At 42.0% G+C, this 26,255-nt stretch overlaps 1 protein-coding gene across 2 annotated transcripts in view; it reads left to right on the top strand.

Annotated features, from left to right (window-relative positions):
- The first annotated feature begins 3,008 nt into the window (after positions 1-3,008).
- LOC126174790 (proton-coupled amino acid transporter-like protein CG1139) overlaps positions 3,009-26,255 on the top strand; it is a 248,479-nt gene continuing 225,232 nt past the window's right edge. The window contains exon 1 of one of the 2 annotated variants that reach the window (XM_049921158.1): positions 3,009-3,100. The gene's annotated coding sequence lies outside the window, so the exon portion shown is untranslated. The remainder of the gene's footprint in view (positions 3,101-26,255) is intronic. The other variant, XM_049921159.1, reaches the window with a different exon arrangement.

The raw sequence follows: 26,255 nt of genomic DNA on the forward strand, positions 1-26,255 counted from the left end.
AGTCGTCCTCCGTAATAGTTATTTATTGAGAAACAGTCGGAAGTTTATTGATAATTTGATAGCTATTCCCCTTGTTCCTAAACGACAAATCAAGGACCATGTAAAAAAGAACACGCTAATTCCCTCCGAAAGAGATCATCGAGTGCTGTGTTTCGAGTTTTAAATATTAGTGGGTCGCTGAAGTGAACGCCTGAAGTGATTGAGCTTTGGCTGATCATTTGAAGTTCGTATAGCTGAAAAGTGGCGGTGACACTCACGTTTTTTGTTATATTTTTTTTAATTACATTTCCGCTTACTGGGGTTTTGAACAGAGAAAAAGCACTCCAAAATTAAACCCCTGCCTCGTACCTGTAAATAATTTAATTGCAGGAACTAGAAATCAGTTTTAAACTGAAGGATGTTCCCGACTTGTCCTTTATCCCCAAGCTATTACAAGGAAAAACAATCAAAGGCTTATTTGAAAGCTGACTAATACGTGGAATATATCTTTTCGCAATAAAGTAAATCCAAAGAACAATAAAGTAAAACACTGGAATATTGGCGAAAGCAAACTTCAAAGAAATTAAACAGAATAAATAGTATTTTTCAATAAACGACTTGTATCTAAAAGAAAGTAATTAATCTTTAGACAAGGAAAGCACGTTTGCGCGTTACAAAAAAGTGATTAATTATAAATGAATAGTTATTCCATTTAATTCTGAAAGGTTGAGACTAGCGAAATAGTTTATTATGATAAAATTTTACTACAGTCAAGGAAATCGATGTAGCAAGGCTACTTATAGAGGTTATCGTTGCTTGGCAACGAGAAATAAATAGTATAAAATTATATCTTTGTCCTGTGAACATGTTCTCCGATTTACGTAAAAGTGTATAACGTTCACACTGATTGAGTTTATATACACTTATTCGTAGAAGCTTTAAAAGAGGAGCAACTACAAGAGGCAACGGATCTATATGACTTATTCATCATTTATGAAGCTATCGTTTCTGGTAACTACGTTGTTCGGGAATTGTTAGTTGTGTTGTCAGAGTTTGCCGAGTAAGCTACACTCCAGTTTCCTGTTATTGATAAAGTAAATACATCATTCGTACTACCTGCAGACTCACGCATTTAGTATCTTTCTGGTGACTGATACCTGCTTTGGTGGTAGTTTATCTGTCGAACCTAGAAAACTCTGATAGATGCGTTGTTGTAATTAATATCTAGATAGCTACCACTGACCCCATTAGGCCACGAAAAGTGTTAGTGTGTCCATCCTTTAGTACATAGTGATGTCGTACCGAGCTGTAGTGTGATTTATAGCGTGAGACGCTGGGTAACAAATCTTACGTGACGTCGTTGTGTTAGTACAGACTTCACACAGATTAAGTCGCTGAGTGTAGCCAAGGTCTTGTTAGGACAACTTAATGTAGTGTTACAAGAGTGAGCTACATTGACCGACGTTGCTTTTCACCTTGCAGTTTTGTTAGAGCCTTTTCATACGGTGTATCTCCTACGAGTTAGTGGTATCTAAAGGAAAATGTAGTACAAAGATGGCGTTAGTGGTATCTAAAGAGTGTTGCAGTACAACATGCACATCAAATCTACCGATTTCTGTCCCATTCGCATAATTCCTTCCCGGCGTGTCGTCTTTCATTTATTTCTTAGAATGCTTTTCCAAACTACCTATTTCGTACAGTATTTTCTAAAGTTCTCAACTTACCTTTATCAGATCTACATCTACATCTACATCCATACTCCGCATGCCACCTGACGGTGTGTGGTGGAGGGTACCTTGAGTACCTCTATCGGTTCTCCATTCTATTCCAGTCTCGTATTGTTCGTGGAAAGAAAGATTGTCGGTATGCCTCTGTGTGGGCTCTAATCTCTGTTTTTATGCTCATTGTCTCTGCGTGAGATATACGTAGGAGGGAGCAATACTCTTCTTGACTCCTCGGTGAAGGTATGTTCTCGAAACTTCAACAAAAGCCCGTACCGAGCTACTGAGCGTCTCTCCTGCAGAGTCTTCCACTGGAGTTTATCTATCATCTGTAACGCTTTCACGATTACTAAATGATCCTGTAACGACGTGTGCTGCTCTCTGTTGGATCTTCTCTATCTCTTCTATCAACCCTATCTGGTACGGATCCCACACTGGTGAGCAATATTCAAGCAGTGGGCGAACAAGCGCACTGTAACCTACTTCCTTTGTTTCCGGGCTGCATTTCCTTAGGATTCTTCCAATGAATCTCAGTCTGGCACCTTTCTTACCGACGATTAATTTTGTATGGTCATTCCATTTTAGATCATTCCTAATGGAATTAACTGCTTCCAGTTGGTGACCTGCTATATTCTAGCTAAATGATAAGGGATCTTTCTTTCTATGTATTCGCAGCACATTACACTTGTCTACATTGAGATTCAATTGCCATTCCCCGCACCATGGTTCAATTCGCTGCAGATCCTCCTGCATTTCAGTACAATTTTTCATTGTTACAACCTCTCGATAGACCACAGTATCATCCGCAATCTGTAGTAATGAACATCAGAAGGTACGTAAAACAAAGGCGTTCACGCTATACAGAACACGCAAGGTGTAACTGCTGTTGTGGTTCAGTAAATTATCACAGCAATGCGTTAGTTTCTTTGCTTGTAATCTGAATCGCGCAAATCTGTGTCGCGTGGCAACTGCGAGAAAGTGTTTGTCGCTATAAAGATATAGCAATCTATTGCAAGCGCTACAATTTTCTTGAGCTGCTCCATAGAGGAATATTAGGTTTTTCACCCACCGTTTAGTGACAGTTGTCGCAAAGAAAATCAGTCCGGTGATCAATCTAATGCCTGGATATATCTCAGACATGTGGAATGTTTGGGAGACGTGTCCGACACCAATGACCGCGCACCTGGTTGGGCAGCCGGGTGTCGGGATTACGTAAGCAATTGCGAAAGAAGCTGCAGGTAGCGAGGCGGCGAGGTGGGGTGCGCCGCAGCCGCCGCTTCCAGCGCGGCTCAGCAGCCACTACTGCGGCGCAGCGCCAGCGCTCCGGAGGACCGCCGCCACCAGCTCCGCAACTCGCAACTCTCACCTCGCAGCTCGCATCTTGCCGCGGCGCCCACGCGGTGAGTTACCAGTCTCCTTTCTCACAGCCGGCATACTGGTCACAATGTTTGTTTCTCGTGGATTATTGTCACCGCGTTTTGAACATCGTTGTACAGCTAAACATACAATATATACCCACGTACTCTGGGGCCACTGCAAATTGCCTAGAAGCAGGTACTGGAAATTTTACTATTATCGCATTTCTCGAGACTTTCACAAACAAATATCAATTTGAACTACTAACAGAGGCAATCTCATGAATACGAGGGGCGCGCAATAAGTAATGCAACACTTTTTTTTCTGAAAGCAGGTTGGTTTTACTCAGGGTTCCTATAAATCGTATTATTCCCCACTCATTTGACTTACTCGGAAAGCTTGTATACCTTCGTGGTACAACTCTACTGGTCGACTTTGGGGCCAACGTCTTTCTGCATCAATAACCTCCCCACCATCCATGTACTCGTTCCCGCGGAGTGCATCTTTCTTTGGGTCAAACGGGTGAGAGTCAGAAAGTGGGAGATCCGTGCTGAAGGGTGGATGAGAAAGAATAGTCCCATGAAGTTTTGTGGGCACTACCAACAGAGATGTCCAGCTGAGCAGCGAGGTAATTGATTATGATCCGTCGATCACCTCAAATGAGGGTGTCCGCACGTTCCAACACTGCAGGAGTCACAGCTGTGTGTGGCCTACCGGAACGCTTGACGTTGTGATGATGACAGACGTCTTGCCCGACGAATCACCGTGTTTTTGTTCACCGCCAGGTTCCCGTAGACATTCTGAAAGTGCCTATGAATGTCTGTGATGCTCTGGTTTTCCACCAAAAGAAATTCAATGACTGCCACCCGTCTTTTTAACCCAAACTGCCCGAGAAAAAATAATGTTGCATCACTTACTGAATGCCCGTCGCAGTTCAAGCCATTACTGTCTTATCTTATGAACAGACCTGCAGAAAGCTTATTAATTGTTATATTAATTGTGAAAATTAATCCAGGACACTGCAAGTTGTTGCATTGTGGCAAAAGACAGAATACATTTCACAATCATACTGAGTTTACCTCAAACTGCAAATAAATTATCTACAATATTTTATTTTGTGAATCATCGTTTTCTGGATTACTAGCCTCATCTTCAGACTCATGTGCCTGATGCATGCAAAGTGTTCCAGAAATTTTACGACATACTTCGAGAGACTATAGAGCGGGTCTTGAGGAACAAATCGACGATTGGAACCCGCGTTAGGAAACGCGATCGAATGATGCTACAAAGCGTAGATGTTATAGGCGCTGGCACCTGCCACTGGGCCATCCCTTCGGCAGCAAGTGTGATTTTGTACGCTGAGGGACTGTAGGCGAAACGTCGGAATAACGGACTCAGCGTATAGATAGGTCAAAGCAGCCTTCGGTGAAACTAAAAGCAAGGGCGGTAACATTAAAAGTGCAATAGGAATTCCATGGTTACGGACAGAGGAGGAAGTGGATGGGCGGAAAGAGCACAAGAAAGCCCTCTACGAAAGTGACATAAGGAAAGTAGGAGTGGACAGGGAAGAGACAGGGGATCCACTACTAGAATCGAAATATAAAGGAGTTTTGGAAGACTTAAGATCAAATAAGACAGAGGGAATAGATAACATTCCACCGAAATATCTAAGATCTTTGGCGGAAGTTGTAACGAAACGACTATTCACGCTGGTATGTAGAAAGCATGAGATAGAAAGTATGAGACTGGCGACGTACTTTCGGAAAAGAAACATCATCCACACGATTCCGAAGATTGCAAAAGCCAACAAGTGTGAGATTGTCGCACAGTCAGCTTGGTAGCTCATGCATTCAAGTTACTGACGACAATAATATAGAGAAGAATGAAAAAGAAAATTGGACATCGGTTAGATGACGATCAGTTTGGCTTCAGCAAAGGCAAAGGTACCATAATGGTAGCAAGACTAAAGAAAAATAGAGACCCGTGCATTGGATTTGTTTATATAGAAAAAGTCTGCTAGTATCAAATATAGATCTTAATTTGAGGAAGAAAATTCTGATATGTACGTTTGGAGCACAGCGGTAGTAAGACGGACTGTGAGGAAACCGGAACAGAAGCGAACTGAAGCCTTTGAGATGTGATACTACAGAAAAATTTGGAGGACTGATAAGGGAAGGAATGAGGAGGCTCTTTGTAGAATCGGCGAGGAAAGAAACATGTGGAAAACACTGACAGGACGAAGGGACAGGATGATAGAACATCTGTTCAAACATCAGGGAATAACTTCCACAGTTGTTGAGCGAGTTGCAGAGGGCAAAATTTGTGGAGGAAGATAGGGACTGGAATATATCCATCAAATAACTGAGGGTGTAGTTTACAGTTGCTAATCTGTGATAAAAAAAAGCTGTCACAGTAGAGGAATTCGCGGTGGGCTGCTTCAAATCAGTCAGAAGACTGATGACTCAAAATAAAATAAAAATTAAAAAAATTCAGTCCTACAACTGATTTTTGCGTTTGCCAGTGAATAAGATGGAGCTACCTGTTGCATACAAAGGACTTGTGTCCGATGAATACAGTGCTCCGTTTTCTCGGTTGACGACGGTTTGGACATGGGTTTCACCCACAGTCTTTTTTTTTTGTGGAACCCCCTAAAATTTCTAGTCTTTCTCAGTCCATGGGAGAAAACTAAACCTCAGATGGAAACACATGTCAAAAACCGCTATCCACCAAGGCAACAGAACATCGCATTCATAGATGACAAGGCGTGTCTGCACAGCAGCTAACTCCACCTTCTCCACTGGCGATCGCAGCAATCAGTCGGGATCACTAAATAACAGACTACACTGTAATACGGTCCATCTGCAGTTCATCAGAGACCAAAAACACGTTTGTTGCCGAAGGGGTGGCAAGCTGCAGGCACCTGCGCATGTAATTTTTACGCTCTGTAGCGTCGTTGGATGACGTTTCCGTCATGCGTTCCTGTCCTCGATGTGTTCCTCAGCAACCCCTCTACAACCCCTCGAATTTTGTCGCAACATTTCTGGGACACCCTGTGTATGTATCAGGTACATCTGAAGATGACGCTGGTAATATCGAAATCGATCATCTTACAATAAGAAAAAGTCAAGGATCATTTAATTGCAATCTGAGATAAACTTATTCTTCCATTTTATCAAGCAACTGGGTTCCCCTGGTCCCGTCGATAAAGGTAAGTTTAAATACGTAGAATACAGTTTTTTTTTCTGCCTTTGTCCGGCATTGTCGCTGAGTCGGCATGGTTATTTACGGATGTGGCATGGTTAGTTTAAGGGGCGGCCGGATGCCCTTCTTATCGTCACCCCAGTACACGCCAGGAAGGAGTACGTGCACCCCAACTGTCCGCGTGTGGTGATATTCATGTGAAAGCGAGCAAAAGTTTTTTAACTGTTTTTGAATCGTGTAACTGCGGCAGGACTTGGGTACGAGGGCGGCATTCATCTAATGGGTTGTGGGACGCTGCCTAAAAGCCACATCTAGGTAGGCCGACGCATCGACCATCGCCGTTACCCTTCGGGCGGATTTGATTCGGGGCGTTGCACCTCACGGTCCCGGAAGCGGCGCTTTATCGAGCACTGTTATCCTGGCCGGTTTCAAATATGAGAGTCTAACGCATATAAACAGATATTTAATAAGATTAACCGCTATAGGTATTTATGGCAATACTTTACGGAATATGTTGTCATGGTGTTAAATACGTGAATAAGGTAATCCAGAATGGATTACCTTACTTTGACCTTAAACGTTCCATAGCGAAACTCGTTGTATACTTGTATATTTACGCATTGCCTTATAAGAGTGAATGTGAGGTTTCCTTGATTAATGTGTGCCCATCATTGGAAAATTGCTTTAAATAACTTGTAAATTGGTGTTTTTAAAATTGTATTACCTATTCATATTAGGAATTGTTTTTGTATCAAAAACCACTGCGGCATACCCCCTAAAAATATTTTGTTTCAACATGCTGCAGTCAACAAGTACTCCAATACGAAATTCACAGTTATGAAATTTCTTTATCTTGATACGTTCCGAATGCGTGAAACACTTCATACGATTGTTTTACACATGTGTTTCAAGCGATAAACTTTTGTGTTGCTTGCTCGTTCATTACGTACCTTGGTCAGCATTCGTCGTACTCTCTTAGTACGATCGTTTATCTCGTCTGCTTGGTATCAGAGCTTCTGCCCAATTCCAATTACGCATTTACGACTATGTCAAGTGATGTCACAGAACACTGCCAATTAAATCGCAATCATCAGTCTGTTTATCTGCTGCTGTGTTTACGTTAACGTTCACCACTGTAATCCCTTTCATCAACTTTTAAAATATCGAAGTGTATCTTTAAGCAGTGTTTAGAATAACTGTATCCAGAAAATATAGTCGTCGCTCACATACTCGAAGAAAATTATGATGCCCTGCATTAATCCAAACGACCTGATGATCGACATTGCTCTAAGCTCTTGATCGTTTCAGAGCTCACAAATCTTTGTTCGTTTTTCCGTTATAGATAATGCGTTACTGGTTGTCTGATAAAATATTTTGGAAGGTAACATCTATTGTGAGCAAATTTGGCCCAATTTATTCTCTCACCCAAATTTAAACTAGTTCACTGTCGAGGTTGTTCCTGACTAGTTATTTGAAAGCAGGGAATATTACACAGACTGGCTTACGGTGGAGCAGTGCTTATTCAAGAGACGGGCTATATTACCACCCTCCTGATAGAGAGTGTAATTTGGAACCTGCGACGGATTCCAGCAGCATTATAGGACGGAACTCTTTTCATGCTTTAACATCGGATAATGCTTACATGTGTCACATTTGCTTCGTTAACAACATACATGCCGTGGCAGATGTTCGATTAACCTGCCACTTCTATTAATAAGGGGTTTTCCTATATTCCTTTCTTTATATTATAATAAGGGGTTTTCCTATATTCCTTTCTTTATATTATAATAAGGGGTTTTCCTATATTCCTTTCTTTACATTTTTTAGTACTGATTCACTTCGTAGTTTATTTCTCGATATAACTTTAAGCATTGTTCGATATCATTACATTTCAAACAACTCTAGTTTCATCCTTCGGTATTTCCGATAGTTCACAGCTCACTTCCATTACATATTGTGGTCTAGACACTGTCAGCAACTTCTTCTCATTTCTGTACTAATATGTGATGTCTTTTAGTGAAGATAACGGCAATCTATTGCGCCCATCTAGCATATCGTCTTCGCGTCAGACATACCGTATAATTTTATTTCCTAGAGAGCTATTAATATGGGGTCTTTCATAATTTTGATGTTAAATAATTCACCGTTCTAATACAGTTTCATCACATTCGTTTTTGTTTTGTTATCCACTATTTACTTTCGGCGTTAAGAATGCTGCCCACCCCTTTAAACAGCTCTTCTAATCTGGTGTCGTATGTAGGTACCAGGTTTGGTATCCACTTCCCTCTCACTTTTATTTGTCCTCCGAAATTGTCTTTCACTCCTACATCGCTTCATCAAGTGACAAACGAAACATAGTTTTAGATAACGATTTAAATAACGAAAAACTGCACCAGTTACTTATTTTTTCACGCTTAGCGCAACACGTTTCCAGAATTTATTCTCATTTTGAAGTGCATATTTTGGGTGATGTTAGCGTGCGTGATTTTTCTGCCTCTAGTAGTAGTAGTTTTGGGTTTATAGTAGTTTTGGGTTTAGTTTTGGGTAGTTTTGGGTTTATACTGCAACTGGATAACCGGAAAAAAGTGAATTTTGTAGTGTTTTTATATGCTAACGCTAGAAATGGTTTTTTATTTGTCTACTTACAGGTATTCATTACACAGAATGTCACATAACTGCAAACCATTACTTACACTGTTTTAGTTACCAAAACATACTATAAAGATATGAATACAATATTGTTTCACAAAGAGTTTGTAGATAGTCAGAGGTGTTACAGCGTTTTTGGATTTTCAATTATAAAATGTATTTTTACCACAATTGATTCCTGAATTATACATTACTTTTTTAAAATATGAGGAAATGTAAATATGTATAAAAGGTTTTCAAATGTTTCTCCTATATATGACAACTGTAGTAATTTTCATAAATGTGTACGTTCGTTCACACTAAAAAAATGTAATCAATAATTCAGTCATTGCAAAAATACTTGTATAACTGACAACTTTATATATATAATGTAATCTAAAATCACTGTAACACCTCTGACTGTATACAACCTCATTGTGAAACCATAGTGCTATAATATCTTTGTAGCATGTTGAGATACTAAAACAAACGGTGTAAGTGATGATTTACATCTGTGTGACATTGTGTATAATGGAGGAGGCACAATACCCGTGAATAGACAAACAAAGACACCGCTTCTAACATCAGTATATAAAAACACTCAAAGATTCATATTGTCTGATTTTCTGATTCCAATATAGCCTTTCCAATGAAAGAGAGGCAGAAAACCACACATTCAAACATCACCAAAAATGTTCACGTAAAGAAATGTTCTTGCAAATGAGAAATTATCGTAACGCATTGTGCGAAGCATGAAAAAATAAGTAACTGCTCCAGTTTTTCATTATTTAAATCATGCATGACACAGTTGCAGGCTTTCCTAAAACATCAAATATGATGAACGAAATTAAATAATTGTCATCAACTGTCATATTGTCTGTCCGCTTCTTAACACGACCTTCTCTTTCATGAACTTTCACTTGCATTACTCTCTCTTGGAGGCTGTTGATGTAGATGATTTATTTGGTTCTGTTATGTAGTCTCGCTGATCTAAAAATTGTGAACATCTTTATTAATCCCATATTTGTCGAACTCTGTCGTTAGGTCGACAACTGTAAAAAAGGCGTTCTGATTTTCCTTCAATTTACGTCAGTAACGGCATGCAGAATGTGAGGGCTGCTTCTCTGATATCTTTCCGCTCCGCTTCTTGAGGAAACAAAAGCGATCTTCCTATTCTTTTTGGTATTATTGTGATTAACAGTTTGCAAGCGCTATGATTTTCCCATTTATCAGCACGTATCTCTTTCGGTAATTTGGTGCTAGTGCTTTTCCAGAAAGCCGATGAAAAGTTAGCAAGTCGACAGATTTCTGTCACCAGTGTATATAACTTTCTTTTTCCTACATTCCCCACAAATATTAGTATCTACTGTGCTTAACGTGCCTGCCGATTTGTTTGTGCTCATGTGATTGAGTGTTTGGTGAAACGGTGAGTGCATTACTGCATCGCCTTTTTCTGACACATCGCCTTCCTCCTTCACTTATAACAAGTTCAGAGGCAGATTTTCTGCATCTTACAGTTCTTCGGTGTGATGGCATTTTACTGCACTTTGTGCTACATTTAACGGAGACATTATAAAGCTATTAACAACGACTTATCTGTCAGATGGGATCTTGAGTCCTGTTATTCACACAAGGTTATTTCACAGAAGTGTCGTATGCCTTGCCAGTTTTTCCTCATTTTTTTAGTCCAAATGCTTTACAGGTGGCTTCGTTCCTACGATTTTATTGAATATAAACGGATATATTAATGAGGTGTTTTACAGAAATCGACAATACTAACAGGGAGTATAAATGGACAAGGAAAATAAATTCCCGGATTTCCCAGTTGAAAATACACTTGACGTACGAAAACCACAGTCATTGCAATATGCAGCTGTGTACTGGTCTAGAGACGGAAAGTATGTTGAGTGACAGAACGTCACAGAGCTATTCTGCACTGACAGGCCAAATACAAGCAAGACTTGCCAAAAATATATAAACAAATTTTGCAGCAATAGTTACCAGCAGGTTAAGAGACTAGGAAACATGTATTACATATTATTTATTAAAAATGAAAAGGCAAAATGTTGCATAAACATGAAACACTTATGCAGAGAACAACGCCTTTGATCTTTTCGCTCTTGTTACAAAATAGTCCAAATGCTTTACACGTGGCTTCCTTCCTATGATTTTATTGAATATAAACGGATATATTAATGAGTTGTTTAACAGAAATCGACAATACTAACAGGGAGTATAAATGGACAAGGAAAATAATTTCCCGGATTTCCCAGTTGAAAATACACTTTCTTCTGGGTGAAAATACACTTTTTCCGTGTTAAGTGACAGTATACTTTTCCTCGGCACTGTAAAACTTATCAGTCCTTCAGATGTTTATGGTTTTATACACCGACATAGAATTTCCCGCCACTTTAGAAAACGAAACTCAGGGGGGAAAAAACACGTTTTGAAAAGATCTTTGATGTGCAGCAACATGTGCGCTGCATAGTTACGAAGGTATGAATTCGAATTCCACCAAACACAGCATGTTACTTTCCGAAGCATTGAAATCGAGATTGCGACATGCTTTTGCGAGCCAATCATAGCTCATGTCACTTGATCTCGCCAGCTGAAGACAGCATAGTACATCACACAATTGCGCCAGTAAATTTTTTAATAACGACATAAATGGCTGATCTTCTGGGCTCGAAATTCTTCTAGATGGTCATCCTCAAAGAGTGGATTTTTAAATGAGAGTCAAACGCTCTGTGATTTAAGAAATTCATCGTACATTCTAGCACACAGTTCATCTTGCGTAAAAGGAAATTTACTTTTAAAGTAACGCTTTTCAAACCACCATTCGCAATATTTTCCCGTGACCTGTTAGGAACTGGTTCGTTGGAGCAGTTTCCAGAGGGCGCCAGGTAACAGGCGTCACTGCGCATGCGCAGCTATGATGACGCAGGAAGCCCTTATGTTCTCACGTGTAAAATATTAAAAGATCTTGCATTATGCCATAAAAGAAACAAGACATCAGATGAGACTTCAAGAGCATCGGAATTGTATGAACCATACTAAAATGCATAATTCGTGCACATTCGTATGTCCAGACTCGGATGTAAGTTTTCTTGAGTACCACTACTGTATTATCTCTTGTTTGGATCTTTATTATGGCATAATGCCATACGGGCTAGAAGATAGAAAACGTGCACTTGAAATGCAGCGAACAGTTGAAACTAGCCAACAGTGTGAAATTAAACAATAATTTCAAATAAATTGACTGCCTCAGCGCAAAAGATTAATAAAAGCCAAATCTCTTTAGCAAACCGACAGAAATAATTTCATTTTGCTGCGGGGCGATTAATGCTTGACTGTCAGAAAGGTGGAAATAAAACTTGAAACTAATAACATACACTCCTGGAAATGGAAAAAAGAACACATTGACACCGGTGTGTCAGACCCACCATACTTGCTCCGGACACTGCGAGAGGGCTGTACAAGCAATGATTACACGCACGGCACAGCGGACACACCAGGAACCGCGGTGTTGGCCGTCGAATGGCGCTAGCTGCGCAGCATTTGTGCACCGCCGCCGTCAGTGTCAGCCAGTTTGCCGTGGCATACGGAGCTCCATCGCAGTCTTTAACACTGGTAGCATGCCGCGACAGCGTGGACGTGAACCGTATGTGCAGTTGACAGACTTTGAGCGAGGGCGTATAGTGGGCATGCGGGAGGCCGGGTGGACGTACCGCCGAATTGCTCAACACGTGGGGCGTGAGGTCTCCACAGTACATCGATGTTGTCGCCAGTGGTCGGCGGAAGGCGCACGTGCCCGTCGACCTGGGACCGGACCGCAGCGACGCACGGATGCACGCCAAGACCGTAGGATCCTACGCAGTGCCGTAGGGGACCGCACCGCCACTTCCCAGCAAATTAGGGACACTGTTGCTCCTGGGGTATCGCCGAGGACCATTCGCAACCGTCTCCATGAAGCTGGGCTACGGTCCCGCACACCGTTAGGCCGTCTTCCGCTCACGCCCCAACATCGTGCAGCCCGCCTCCAGTGGTGTCGCGACAGGCGTGAATGGAGGGACGAATGGAGACGTGTCGTCTTCAGCGATGAGAGTCGCTTCTGCCTTGGTGCCAATGATGGTCGTATGCGTGTTTGGCGCCGTGCAGGTGAGCGCCACAATCAGGACTGCATACGACCGAGGCACACAGGGCCAACACCCGGCATCATGGTGTGGGGAGCGATCTCCTACACTGGCCGTACACCACTGGTGATCGTCGAGGGGACACTGAATAGTGCACGGTACATCCAAACCGTCATCGAACCCATCGTTCTACCATTCCTAGACCGGCAAGGGAACTTGCTGTTCCAACAGGACAATGCACGTCCGCATATATCCCGTGCCACCCAACGTGCTCTAGAAGGTGTAAGTCAACTACCCTGGCCAGCAAGATCTCCGGATCTGTCCCCCATTGAGCATGTTTGGGACTGGATGAAGCGTCGTCTCACGCGGTCTGCACGTCCAGCACGAACGCTAGTCCAACTGAGGCGCCAGGTGGAAATGGCATGGCAAGCCGTTCCACAGGACTACATCCAGCATCTCTACGATCGTCTCCATGGGAGAATAGCAGCCTGCATTGCTGCGAAAGGTGGATATACACTGTACTAGTGCCGACATTGTGCATGCTCTGTTGCCTGTGTCTATGTGCCTGTGGTTCTGTCAGTGTGATCATGTGATGTATCTGACCCCAGGAATGTGTCAATAAAGTTTACCCTTCCTGGGACAATGAATTCACGGTGTTCTTATTTCAATTTCCAGGAGTGTATTTTAGCCTTCCGCAACTATGCGAACGTATTTTAATTCATTTGATAGCTGCCGGCCACAGAAATCCGTTTTGTTTCCATTTAATGTGAGAGCTTTAAATGAAGAGGAAACAGCAAAATCAGTAAACGTAAACACACGTCACGTGAAGACTACCCACCTCCCCACTATATCTCAGACTGCTCTGTGCATCAGCCCCGGATCTACGATATTTCCGAACCGGGACAATACTAGATAGTGGCGCCCAGTCGCAGTTCTGTACCCAGAAGCGCGAGAAGGTTCTACTCATACGCGACTCAACTGCGCATGCACAAGAGCCCGCCCGCAACTGCTCAAACGAATCTAATGTAAATAGCTGTCGCGTCACGCTCATCGGATGCAATTTGTTGTTAGGAAGCATTGCATAGTCTTTATAAAGCCCCCGACACACTTTGCTGTTGGCAGACGCTTGTATGAGCACTGTGTGTTGTTGCTGTATATGGCGCATATTTTTTGCAACTTAAGTTTTATTTTCGTTTTTCTTTCTCTCTTTCATGTTTTCTTGCTGCAGTATTATTCTGCAGAAGTGAGATACAGTAATATCCTTTGTTAGAGTATTGGTTCTTACCAGTCAAAATCACAAAAATTTCACTGAAAACTAAAACAATGAAAAATTCCCGGAATTCTAAAAAATTCCCGGGGTTTTCCGGTTTTCTACCGGATGAAAAAATTCCCGGGTTTTTCCCGGATCTCCCGGTTGTCCCGGGTCGTATACACCCTCTAATAACTATATCGGCGCATTTTGTCTAGTGTTTAGACAGATATTTGCAACTTCTTTTCTGCATTGTGTAGTTGGAGTCTGCCCAAACAAATAGTGCTTATCACTTATTTCATGCGACGCGCAGTGTCTACGGAGCATGTTTCTCGTTAGAAACAAAATTATTTATAAACCGGAACTTTACGTGCCCATTCGATAGAACGGCCCCACATTGGTCTACTGCGATACTTATTTTATCGATATATATTACCAGCACAGTAAAACATGAAGAACAGCTAGTAATCCGGTAGCGACTCAGTAGCGCTATATGCTTGGCGGTAGCAGTCAACGTGGGTCAAGACAATGCCGTCACTACTGGAGTTTTGCTGTCCATGTTAATACGCATCGATAGCACAAATATAGCACTAGACCAATATGGCGCCGCTACTGAACGATACATAGAATTACGCTTTATTTGTTTTATTTTTTTTAATACCAAACATCGTTCATGGTGTGGGTTCCTGTAGTCATGTCCTAGTTCATGAACCACGGGCAACGTATGAGTGGCCAAGTAAGTGGTCCCGACAGTCGGGATACCAGCTACTTTGCAATAAGGCTGGGCATCTCGGACATATTCTGAGTCGTGATCCCCTTTGTGCTCATACGGCAAAGACTACCGAATCCACCGGTTAGTCCCTCAACCGTTAGGGGTAAAACTCAATGGGACTCGGGGCAAGTAAGGCTAGCAACCTGCTCCCCTGGTACTTTAAATATGATGCTGGCAACAATCAGAGCAAAATGCCCCGGACCTTTGGAAGTGACGGAGTCCCACCTCTAACTGACAAACCAGGGACTCCTAAGATAGGACTTGCCAAACAAATGGTAATGAGATGGGGAGCCATTAATATCAATGGGGGCTACTCTGGGAAGAAGGTAGAGCTGGCAGAGGCTGCAAGTAAGATGGGGCTGGACGTTTTAGCTGTTAGTGACATTCGGGTAAGGGGTGAGAAAGAAGAGGAAGTGGGAGAATACAAGGTCTACCTGTCAGGAGTCGAAGCAGGAATAGCACAATGGGGTGTCGGGCTTTACATCAGGAAAGAAATGGAACCCAGCGTAGTTGCAGTAAGGTATGTAAACGAACGACTGATGTGGATGGATTTGACAGTGTATAGCAAGAAAATTAGGATTGTGTCAGTATATTCGCAATGTGAAGGGACAGATCAAGATAAGATGGATAGTTTTTATGAGGCACTCAGTGATGTAGCTGTTAGAGTAAAGGACAAGGACAGTGTTCTGCTCATGGGCGATTTTAATGCCAGGATTGGAAATCGAACAGAAGGGTATGAAAAGGTTATGGGTAAATTTGGAGAGGATATGGAGGCCAACAGGAACGGGAAACAACTCTTGGATTTCTGTGCCAGTATGGGCTTAGTAATCACAAACTCCTTTTTTAAACATAAGAACATTCACCGGTATACTTGGGAAGGCAGGGGAACCAGATCTGTCATTGACTATATAATAACAGATCAGGAATTAAGGAAGGCTGTGAGGGATACACGTGTATTCAGGGGATTCTTTGATGACACTGATCATTATTTAATCTGCAGTGAAATTGGGACTGTGAGGCCGAAAGTGCAGGAGGTCAGATCCATATGTAGGAGGATAAGAGTGGAGAAACTTCAGGATAAGGAAATCGGGCACAAGTACATAACAGCGATCTCAGAAAGGTACCAGTTAGTTGAATGTAGTCAATTACAGTCATTGAAAAAGGAATGGACAAGGTACAGCAACACAGTACTAGAAGTGGCTAAAGAATGTCTTGGAACAGTAGTGTGTAAACGTAGGATGAAACAAACAGCTTGGTGGAATGACACAAGTAAAAGGAAAAAGAAGGCGTATCAAAAATGGCTACATACTAGAACTCAGGTAGACAGAGAAAGTTATGATGAAGAAAGAAACAAAGCCAAACAGATAATTGCAGTATCCAAGAAGAAATCTTGGGAAGACTTTGGAAACAGGTTGTAGACTATGGGTCAAGCTGCTGGAAAACCATTCTGGAGTGTAATTAGCAGTCTTCGAAAGGTAGGTAAGAAGGAAATGACAAGTATTTTGGACAGGTCAGGAAAACTACTGGTGAATTCTGTGGATGCCTTGGGCAGATGGAAGGAATATTTTGAAGAGTTTCTCAATGTAGGTGAAAATACGATCAGCAATGTTTCAGATTTCGAGGTAGAATGGGATAGGAATGATGATGGAAATAGGATCACATTTGAGGAAGTGGAAAGAATGGTCAATAGATTGCAGTGCAATAAAGCGGCTGGGGTGGATGAAATTAAGTCGGAACTCATCAAATACAGTGGAATGTCAGGTCTTAAATGGCTACACATGATAATTGAAATGGCCTGGGAGTCGGGACAGGTTCCATCAGACTGGACAAAAGCAGTAATCACACCAATCTTTAAACATGGAAACAGAAAAGATTGTAACAACTACAGAGGTATCTCTTTAATCAGCATTGTGGGTAAAATCTTCTCAGGTATTGTTGGAAGGAAAGTGCGAGTATTAGTTGAGGACCAATTGGATGAAAATCAGTGTGGGTTTAGGCCTCTTAGAGGTTGTCGGGACCAGATCTTTAGCTTACGGCAAATAATGGAGAAGTGTTATGAGTGGAACAGGGAATTGTATCTATGCTTTATAGGTCTAGAAAAGGCATATGACCGGGTTCCTAGGAGGAAGTTATTGTCTGTTCTACGAGATTATGGAATAGGAGGCAAACTTTTGCAAGCAATTAAAGGTCTTTACATGGATAGTCAGGCAGCAGTTAGATTTGACGGTAAATTGAGTTCATGGTTCAGAGTAGTTTCAGGGGTAAGACAAGACTGCAACCTGTCTCCACTGTTGTTCATATTATTTATGGATCATATGTTGAAAACAGTAGACTGGCTGGATGAGATCAAGATATGTGAACACAAAATAAGCAGTCTTGCATATGCGGATGACTTAGTTGTGATGGCAGATTCGATTGAAAGTTTGCAAAGTAATATTTCAGAGCTAGATCAGAAATGTAAGGACTATGGTATGAAGATTAGCATCTCCAAAACGAAAGTAATGTCAGTGGGAAAGAAATATAAACGGATTGAGTGCCAAATAGGAGGAACAAAGTTAGAACATGTGGACGGTTTCAAGTACTTAGGATGCATATTCTCACAGGATGGCAACAAAGTGAAAGAACTGGAAGCGAGGTGTAGCGTTGCTAATGTAGTGAGCGCTCAGCTACGATATACTCTCTTCTGCAAGAAGGAAGTCAGTACCAAGACTAAGTTATCTGTGCACCGTTCAATCCTTCGACCCACTTTGTTGTATGGGAGCGAAAGCTGGGTGGATTCAGGTTACCTTATCAACAAGGTTGAGGTTACGGATATGAAAGTAGCTAGGATTATTGCAGGTACTAGTAGATGGGAACAATGGCGGGAGGGTGTCCACAATGAGGAAATCAAAGAAATACTGGGAATGAACTCTATAGATGTAGCAGTCAGGGCGAACAGGCTTAGATGGTGGGGTCATGTTACACGCATGGGAGAAGCCAGGTTACCCAAGAGACTCATGGGTTCAGCAGTAGAGGGTAGGAGGAGTCGGGGCAGACCAAGGAAAAGGTACCTGGATTCGGTTAAGAATGATTTTGAAGTAATAGATTTAACATCAGAAGAGGCACCAATGTTAGCACTGAATAGGGGATCATGGAGGAATTTTATAAGAGGTCTATGCTCCAGACTGAACGCTGAAAGGCATAATAAGTCTTAAATGATGATGATGATGATGATACCAAACAAACCGACGCTTTTTGACTACACTGGGTTGCTCATGAAAGGAGCACTATTTCTTTGGGATGAGTCCAGCTACACAATGAAAAAATTTAATTGCAGGTATCTGCTGAAACACCGGGGAAAATGACCCGGACGATTCTTAGGTGAGGCACATTGTACTGCTTCCTTTAACGCACACCAGCTACCATTAACAGCAAGATGTGTACGAGAGCTCACAGATTTCACTTCTAACTGGCTTTCTTCAGCACTTATCCTCACAATGGAGTACAATATGTAAATGGTAAATATTAAAACGTTCTGTCTTGTTGTTCTCTTTATTAACGCTTGGGGTGCTCTGTGGCACCTGTGGAAAATTTTATTCGACGTTATGGAAGGATTTCTTGTGCCACTGAAGGTATTTTTAATCAACTAAATGGTGTAAGTAGTTTCCTCCGTCTTCGATTATTATTTCGTCAAAAGAGTCGGTTAACTATCGATGTGTTAAGAGCGAAATGTTCATGTAGATGTATTAATTTCCTCTGCCACGTGGAGATTAATTAGCTGCTAAACTGATGAATTACTTTGTCACTGGGATCCAAAGAAGGTTTGTTTTTGAATTCTAGAACGGTCATATCTGAAGGAATAGCTCTTAAACAAAAACTGTAAGGAATGTTTATTGCTATAGTAGACTCAGAGTCTAAATTCTGTAATCCTTGACCTCAGGCGCTTTGGTCCAATGTATTCGTGAATGATCTTCCCTTCATTCACTCAAGTTTCTTATATTCGCTTTCCTACAAAAAGGAACTTCTAAAGATAGTAATACAGTAATTCAGTTAAGCGTTTTGTAGGAAATGTCCCGGGGCCGGTATGTAGCAAGTTCCAATTGCATCTTTATTTCGAAAATAATACCAGTGTTTAGGCAGTTAACTTGTCTCTCTCTCTCTCTCTCTTTCTTTAGTGTTCAACCCTGGGGTTGGTTTGCAACAATATGCCATTTCCCTCTCCTGTCTGCCTTCCTCTGCATCCCACATCACTGACAGTCTACTGCCTGTATGACATCCTCGGTCGTCTCCGGCGCTTCTTTCCCCTAATAGCTACTTCTGCTATAGATCCAGTAATGTTATTGTGTCTCAGAATGCGTCTTACGAATTAGTCTCTTCTTATTCGGATGTGTATTCACAGACATCTGATTTCCTGTACTCTCAGCAGGTTGATTGGTAACTCTGTGTTATTTAAGTGATTTTCATCATGCTTGTGTAGCACAAAATCTCCAAGGCGTCTAGTTGTCTTCTCTCTTTTTTACCTATTGACCCAGTTTCACACCCGTATAGTGCCAAACTCCAAACAAATGGTTTCATGACACGTTTCCGTATTTCCAGACTGATGTTCTTACTGGTAAGTTCTTAATAAAATTAAACGAAATTTTAGCCTGCTGGATACTACTTACAATTGCCATCTCGCTTTACCATCTCTTGTGATCCTGCTTTCCAAATAGGTATATTCATCAATCACTTCTAGCTCCTCTCTTCCATTTCTTATTCTTAAGGGTTCATACTGGTCTTAAGCACTGCATACCATTACTGTAATCTTTCGCTTGTTTATTCTAATACCATGTTGACTGTAGAAAATTAATATCTATTATGCGGAGAACATTCTCTAGAGCTCCTTTCATCATCGTGATCATAGCAAAATCATCTTTGTAAACGTTGCACGTCCGTCTTCTATCCATTAATTTTGATCCTGATCTCAGCAGTTTTACGAACTTCCTGGATGTAAGCGCCGAATATAAGACGAGAAACAGTACATCCTTGTCTGACGCCTTATCTGATTTTTGCTAACTTGTCTAGCTGTGTTTAAAATTACCTAGGTTTCCATTGTTCGTGGAGACTTTATCACTTCAGTCTTTCCGGCGTCAAGAGGGAGCAAGAAAACTTGCCTTACGCGTTACTGTATTGCGGCTGGTGCCGTTGCTATTTGGCTCATTAGCGGCTGGTGGCACACCGCAGGTTTCTCGCTGAGCTCCATTATCGCCCGCTATTGTCGCGCCGCACGTCATTATCGGGGCGGTGAAAAGCGAGCTTTTGTCACCGTCTGGCACGGTGTCTGTTGTTCCGCTGGCCGCCGTGCGGTCCCGTGCAGCCCTATTGTCTCAGGCGCCGAGCTTGTACGCCCGCCGCAGCATCCGCAATTGAGGTGTGACTCACGACCAGTTCTTCGGAGCTTATTTACATATACACCTCGAAGGCGATACATCGAGTGGGTTGGCAAGGTCAACAGCATAGCTGTCTCAGTGAATATGACGCAGGTCAACGTCTCACGGTTCAGACGCAGAGCGTCTTTTGCTGGGATGGCGGTTATCGCTGAAAGAACCGGTTTTCGTTTACACGTTTTTTTTCACTTCAGTTTTAACCTGACAATTAAAACCGCTAAAATTCGTTTCTGAAATAACCGATTTTTGGTTTTGTATTTCTATTATTTCCTGTAATAAACGTAGAAATCAAGCAAAGATTGAAAAATTTTGATTCTCCCAGTTTCAAGACTCAAATTAAAATCTTAAGTTAAATAGGTTCATAAAAGAAAATTTAGTCCTTCCACTGTTCGCTGCTTTTGTCGAAATGTAGTGTGGATGAATACTACACTACTGGCCATTAAAATTGCTACACCACGAAGATGACGTGCTACAGACGCAAAATGCAACCGACAGGAAGAAGGTGCTGTGATATGCAAATGATTAGCTTTTCAGAGCATTCACACAAGGTTGGCGCCGGTGGCGACACCTACAACGTGCTGACATGAGGAAAGTTTCCAACCGATTTATCATACACAAACAGCTGTTGACCGGCGTTGCCTGGTGGAACGTTGTTGTGATGCCTCGTGTAAGGAGGAGAAATGCGTACCATCACGTTTTCGACTTTGATATAGGTCGGATTGTAGCCTATCGCGATGTACAATAAATTTGCCTGTATTATCCTATTGTTCCTAATTTTTCTATACTCTGCTCGAAAATCGTGTTGTAATTGCGGACCATACTGCTATCTGGCCATTACGAATATCAGTGCTAAAAGTGTAAACTGAGTCTTAAGAACTCTGTTTTTCGAGCTACTTTCTGTTTTTTGTGTACTGTGAATGAGTTGTTAAGTTTTTAATTACTATTACCACAATTTCCTCTTTTTTCCATTATCTCCGGAAAATAGCAGACTAATCTTTAATCTTTTAAAACAAATGAAGCATTGTACTTCACTGCAGCGTCACTTCGCGAAAACATTTCCAGACGGGGCTTGGTGCCCTTCTGCAATACAACGGATGTCCGGTGACGACAGCGAAAAACTACCATGCAGACCATGTGGGGGCAAAATTGCACACTCCGCGTACACGCATATCTTAAACCGCTACACACGGCAACAGGGACATCATTGTCTCAGCATTGCTGTGACGAGTTTCACGCCATGTGTTTGTTGCACGTTTCTGTCGGCTTTGTTATTAACATAGCACTGATCGCTTTTCCCATTTTGTGTAATAACCCAATGTTTCAAGCGCATTCAAATTTTACGAATAAAACTTACTCCTTTTCCAAAAAAGGTTAATTTAAACGACAAAAATTTTAGCACTGCTGCTATGGCAAATTGATAATTCTGGTTTTTACTCAGCTATTACCATATTTTTACAAACCAGCAACTTCGTCATTTTCCTTACAAGTTTTATGGAAACCACGAGAAAATGAATCGGGTTACTGGACAGGGTTTTTGACCGCGTGGTACGGTAGCTCAAACAGAGTGTAGCAAAGCCAAATCAGAAATGCTGAACTTCATTTCCGTATGCTCGTTTGCAAAAGAGGATCCAGGGATACTGGTCCAGTTTTTATTCTCGCGCAACTGCAAAGGCGACTGATGCACTAACCAATGTCAGCAGCGTTGAGAAACAGTTGAAAACTAAAGCGGATGTCCGTTCCCGATAGCTGAGTATTCGCCGGCACGGTAGCTCAGCGTGTTCGGTCAGAGAGCTGGTTGTCCTCTGTAATAAAAAAACTGAGTGGAAGGATCAACAAACGAAGTTGAACGGATGCCATGTGACGTCCGCAACGACCAAAGACAACGATAATCAACGAAAAAAAAAGGTTGTCAGCGCGAGAGAATGCCAATCCTAAGGGCCCGGGTTCGATTCCCGGCTGCGTCGGAGATTTCCTTTGCTCAGGGACTGGGTGTTCTGTTGACCTAAACATCATCATTTCATCCCTATCGAGGTGAAAGTCGCCGAAGTGGCGTCAAATCGAAAGACTTGTACCCGGCGAAGGGTCTACGCGACGCGAGACCATAGGCACACGACATTTACCTTTTACTAAACCGGATCAATACCCCAGGGCCATAACAGCTCTTGTCAGATTCACTTCGCAGTTAAGCCATTATATACAGTAGATCCCTATAACATCAGACTGTGCCTTGTGTTTGGGTGAAAACATGGGCCACACACGTCTACATCAAGGGTAATTGCAGTGACCCACATAAAATATTACACTGGGGCACATTTTCAAGGATTTATTTTTCGATTTTTTAAATTTTTTTTCTAGATTTATGATGTTAAATGCTGTTTAGTCGTGCAAGATGGTTATTTAAGTGTAGCTTGGTATATATTCTTCCAACTAAGCATTACATTTACGAGTTCAAAGCAATTTTAAATGGGCTCGAGTGGAGTACTTAAACGTCCCCTGAGTATTGTCAGTTTACGCACCTAATGGGGCACGCTTACGCATATCATAGAACGCAATAATCAGTAAACAGATCACAGAACTAAAATTTTCAAAATATGTTTTCTATGCAGAAAACAAAATTACAGGCTTACTTACACTAATTAACGCGGTAAAATACAAAAAGTTTACTGGTAGTAAACAAATGTTTGGCGAACTTCAATTTGTTAGCGAAAAATGAACTAGATTGAAGTTTGAATGCTACTGAAACATCTATTTGTCTTCCTTATCCGAGCTTAAATTTATACACACAAAAAATGTGTTTTCTGTTGTAAAATCGTTGTGAATCCACGTTTTTCATCTAAGACAATGGATCTATTCTTGATTTATTTTTGACTTGTTGTATCGTTTCAAGCAGTATATACAAAAGCAATTTTCATTCTCTTCGTCAGACTGCTGCAGGATAGTTTGTGATAAGAAATTGAGAGGAAGAACGAGACGACAGACGGCATAACTAGAAGCAGAAATTACGCGGACGTGAAGAGGATGGCAGAAGTCAGTACAGCATGGAGAGTTACCATATAGAGACCTGTCTTTCGGTAGAAACTGAGGCATAATAATGGTATCAGAAGTAAGCCCCTGTGCATTTTTCCTTGTTCTTGCTTTTAGCAAGTTTTGTCCTTATCTGTCATTGCTTTCACAGAATTAATTCTCCTTGCTTCAGATTCATTACATTTAAATATTTCTTCTAGCAAAATCACGCTTTATCCCCTTGCTGTTGTCTTAAAATGTTCTTGACTGAGGCACGAGCTGGGACGGCAATGTAGGCTAGTGCGTAAACGTGCCCCAGCAGAACTGCTTAAACGTGCCCCATCGCCATGTTTCAGTTAATTTCGAAACTACAGTAGTAACTTTCAGGCACTGAAATTATACGAATGTACATTGTGAAGTAGAAGAATCTCCTGTAACCATATTACATTTATAATCTATTCTAAACTCTAAACGGTATTCTCGCTAGTAGTTTCGACGTTTGCCGGCCGGAGTGACCGTGCGGTTCTAGGCGCTACAGTCTGGAGCCGAGCGACCGCTACGGTCCCAGGTTAGAATCCTGCCTCGGGCATGGATGTGTGTGATGTCCTTAGGTTAGATAGGTTTAAGTAGTTCTAAGTTCTAGGGGACTGATGACCTCAGAAGTTAAGTCCCATAGTGCTCAGAGCCATTTGAACCATTTTTTTCGACGTTTGAGAAACATAATTTACTCACTTTGCATAAAAGCATAGATACTGGATGTTCTTCTCACTCAGACGTTCACTCAACTGGTGCCGTGAAATCTGTGAGAGTCCTCAATAGATGGCAGTACTAACCGTCCACTGCTGATAGCGTTCTAGCAAGAATGAATCCCGAGAACGTGCTTTGCGTAAACTGCTCCGTTCGTAAACGTGCCCCAGTCTCCCCTATTAGCTCAAATGTGATGCAGTATGTGGAATACAACGATATTATCCAACCAACCAGCAGGGATTCCGAAAACTTCGGTCGTGCGAAACCCAGCTCTCACTACTCACGGATCTTAAAAGCCATGGATCTGCGAAAGCAGTTGGGAGCAGTATTTCTTGGATCCCGAAAATGTTTGTCCCAATACCACACACGCGTTTATTAATTAAATGTATCGCAGAGGTATCAGACAGTATCTGACTGCCACAGCGGCTAATCAGAACCAGTCGCTAACGCGACAGTAAACGTGACTGCTCGACAATCTGCACTAATTGCCTACACTGCAAGCTGCAGCAGTTCCAAAGTGGAGTTCTCTATCACTCGAGGAGTTAGTAGCTACAAGTGGTAGTGGCGCAGTGTTGAATGCTACGAGGTATGCAGTATGAATATGTACGTCCAGTGTTAAGAAGCCATACATTCTGTCTTCCTCTACCGTTATTAGTATTTCAGTTCTCTGCACTCAATATTCAAAGCAGCAGGTTCATTCGGAAACCCGTCAGGGTGGTCGCGTGTGTTAATGCTACCGCTTCTGGGACGTGGTGGTACGCTGATCCCGGATCGAATCTGCGTGGCGGTTTAGCGACGGTGTGGCGGGGAGCCTGGAGCGGTTTCTCACATCACACTAGGTGTATATCGGGGTGTTGCGCCTTAGAGACACAAAACGGACTCTTAGAACACTTCCACACACATTAGCGCAGAATTTACTATATATTACTATATATGCAGACAGATGGGTACGCTGCTTCTGTCCTGTCTTGTCCTGGGAGGTGGAGGGTGGGGAGGGGAGGGAAAGGTTGCATTGGATGCCGATGACCTTAACTGTTTGGTCTCCCCTAAATACCTACGGGCATCGCCATCATCATAAAAGAAAGAATTCCGACACAAAGATCTTCACGGCTGTTTGTATCTGAAAATGTCATGCTCTAGACAGATCTTCCCACCCCTGTTACAGGCATCAGAGGCGCGTGACGACACAGTTGTTTTCGTATTACACAGACCGCCCATGGTCTACGGTTTTTGCTACAGCTCGTAGCTTTAGAATTAAAATGGTTCTCTGTTGTGTATGATTTACTTGCTGTACGTGATAAATAGACTGAATATTGAACGTTGCATATATTTATAACACTTTATCCACAAGTGTCTATTATTGAATCCTACTAGCGCAGAAGTGCGAGAGAAGTAGGTGGCTGGTATCGCCAGTGTTCAGTGTTAGAAAATTTCGACACAGAGAGGGAAAAGTTAGATTTGCGACAGTTTTTCATGAAAGACGTTGAGTGAAAATATTTAAATATAGCAGTATTAGACATGGATGTTACTCAGCAACCGCATACTAGTTTCAACATAGGATTACAGTCAACCGATTGCACATAACTGGTAGGTAAACTGACCTAGGTTACGACACCTATTAGGGACGTCTCCATCAGAATTAAATTATGATAAATCCTATAAAATAAAACATAGAAAATTAGATAGGGCAAGAAACACACAACCACGATGGCAATTTTCATAAGGTACAAAGGTTAATTATGTAAATCTGCATTGCTAAAAAGCAATGTTCAGAATTTAGAACAGCTATGTTCATGTCAAAAGTGAAATAAAACGTTCTAGCTTTGCCACATGGGCCCAGCAGGAACAGCATTAGACCGATCGGCGCAGTGGCTTACACTACTGCCACGAAAACAATACGAGTTGCGACGCCTATCAGGCACGGACAGTGACATTTCCATTACTAGCAGCGTATAGAACTCAAGTACCTAAAGCCGTCGGCTCACGGACCGTGCATCCGAACGTTGAGCGTTGACCGTGCCGAGTTTCTGACGTCATAGCGTGGATAGCACGTTGGGGAGT

This window comes from Schistocerca cancellata, chromosome 3, assembly GCF_023864275.1.
Source record: "Schistocerca cancellata isolate TAMUIC-IGC-003103 chromosome 3, iqSchCanc2.1, whole genome shotgun sequence".
Taxonomy (NCBI): Eukaryota; Metazoa; Arthropoda; class Insecta; order Orthoptera; family Acrididae; genus Schistocerca; species Schistocerca cancellata.